We start from the raw sequence: 2555 nt of genomic DNA on the forward strand, positions 1-2555 counted from the left end.
AACTAAATTTCTGTGACAAATACGTTTTTAAATACCAAGAACATTAGAGTCAATGCAGAGTCCCACAGATAATCTAGTAGTCACTAAGTTTTCCTTAAGTCTCCACTTTAGAAGCTGTTATTTCTAGCACAGGTAAGCAGTCTTTTATATATTCAAACACTGGAGTCTTTGGTTGCTACCATATCAGCTGGCTTGCAAACAAGAAGCCAACCATTTTAAGAATGTTTTAAGTGAGTAACTTGCAAACCCCAGAGGTGGATAAACGCTAAGAATGCACAACTGTGAGCATTTACAACCATTACAACTGCGGCTGAAGACTGTTCATGTTGTTCTTCCGAAATGCGATCTCAAAGCACTATAGTTCAAACAATTTTAACAAAAATTTGGCATATGCACAATTTCTCCACCAATTTATGGTGTCAAACATTGTTAACTTTTCCACTTGAAGAAATGCAATAGAAAACTGGACACCGTGTTTCACTATCTCAGTTAATGTTCACAATTACAGCAGCTACAACTCGGGACACAGCATCACCAATGCTGGCCAGAGCCAGTTTATACTGAAATTAAGTTCTTTACATCAAGTAAATGGTTGTCCACAACAACTGGCTAGTGTACATATGAACTAAAATGTCTAGACTTGGGGAGAAACAAATGCTGCTCCGATCATCTGCACGACTCCTTCTGTTTCTTTATTCATGCTTAGAGACTGTTGGGGGTTGGGCCTGCTGAACCTGGGCACTTGTAGATGCCTCCGGCTGTGCTGCTTTCTGCTGTAAATTCGTCCAATCAAACGTGTAGTCATATTGGTAATTTAGAATTCTGAAAAGAATGCGGAATAGCTGCCTCAGGTATACGTAATCCGGGGCTTCTTCAAAACGCAGCCCACGACAGTAGTTTAAGTACATGGTAAATTCTGCAGGAAACCCCCTACACAAAACTTCCACAGGAATGGACATCTTCTTTTCACTAATTTTCTCATATTTTTGTTTCTTTGTGGCAGCTGTTAGACCTTGCCATGGCAGGCTGCTTCTATTAAAATACATCAGCACATAGCCTAAGGATTCCATGTCATCTCGGCGACTCTGTTCAATACCCAGATGCGCATTGATGCTAGCATATCGGGCGGTGCCAGTGAGGTTTTTATCTTCTCTGTATGGTATGTGCTGCTTTGTCTTGTTGTCTCTGTACTTTTTGGCCAAACCAAAATCAATCATGAATAATTGGTTTAATGCTGATAAAGATGTGTCCTGAGAAGTACTTGCAGCCATGCTCCTTTTCCTCTTCCCTGTTGGAGTTTCTGAACATTTACTACAGTGACGCCCGATGCCCATGAGGAAGTTATGGGGTTTAATGTCTCGGTGTATGAAGTTCTTTGTATGTATATATTCAATTCTGCTGATCATCTGGTCAGCTAACATAAGCACAGTTTTCATGGTGAACCTTCTGGAGCAGAAATTAAACAGGTCTTCCAGACTGGGCCCCAGAAGGTCCATGACCAGCACATTGTATTCTTTCTCCTGCCCGTACCACCGCATGTGGGGGATGCCCACCCCGCCCTGAAGTATCTTATACAGTTTGCTCTCGTACAGCAACTGCGGGTGCCTGGCCTTCTTTGACTCTAGCTTTACCGCCACCTCCTCACCATTGGTGACGTTGATGGCCAGATAAATGTCACCAAAGGAGCCAGCCCCGATCTTTCTCACCAATTTGTACTTTTCACCAACAACGAAATCGGCCTGGGAGGCGGCGCTGCTGCCAGCCATCTTGGGACACAAAGACGGAGGCTGGGCCCAGCCCCAACGCCTAGATGCCTCGGAGAGGAGGACGCGGGCCTCCGGGCTGGCCCCCCGAGGGCGGCGGAAGGGAACGGAACACGGCGGTGGCTGACGTCACAGGGTCCCCGAATCCGAATTCGACGAGCGGAACCCTATCACCGCCGCCCAGCCAGGTATCTACAGTTTAGGCGGGGTTCTCGCGGTTCCCAGGCCGGGCTGCTTGTGTCAGGGCGGCCGCCAGTGCCTCACCTTTTTCGCAGCGACGAGGTCGCGGGCTGGAAAAGGGGTGCGGTGAGTTAGGGCGGTGATACCACCACCGCCACTGCTGCCGGCTCCCGCCTGGACGGACCCCTCAGTCCGCCGATGCCGCCATCTTGTTACTCCCGCTCCAGCCAAGGTCAAAAATGCCGCCAGTCCCGGAAGCTGCCTCTTCGCGGCGCAGAGCACTCTGGGAAAATGTGTGTGTGTGTGTTTTTTAAAGTGACCTCACCCTTCTCAGCTTTGAACGGGACGCTCAGCACAGACCTTCTGTTTTCTCCTTCCCGCAATTATGCACAAAACCCTTGGTACATCTTGCCTCTCAAACATGACAAATATTTTTACTTTCTAGCCCTTCTGGGACACTGCTTTTCAGATCTACTGATCCATGAAGCCAGCTCAGTTTACTTCATATGTGCCCATATTCTGACATGACACTTAAACGCTCACAATGCTTAAGTTCCCGAGTGTTTCATTTTTGTGATAATATATTGCCATAATTTCATCCTCCTTTTCAGA

At 47.1% G+C, this 2555-nt stretch overlaps 1 pseudogene; it reads right to left on the bottom strand.

Annotated features, from left to right (window-relative positions):
* Window positions 1-692: 692 nt before the first annotated feature.
* LOC102441900 lies at window positions 693-1766 on the bottom strand (annotated as a pseudogene).
* Window positions 1767-2555: the final 789 nt, after the last annotated feature.

This window comes from Myotis lucifugus, unplaced genomic scaffold (genome assembly GCF_000147115.1).
Source record: "Myotis lucifugus unplaced genomic scaffold, Myoluc2.0 scaffold_20, whole genome shotgun sequence".
NCBI lineage: Eukaryota > Metazoa > Chordata > Mammalia > Chiroptera > Vespertilionidae > Myotis > Myotis lucifugus.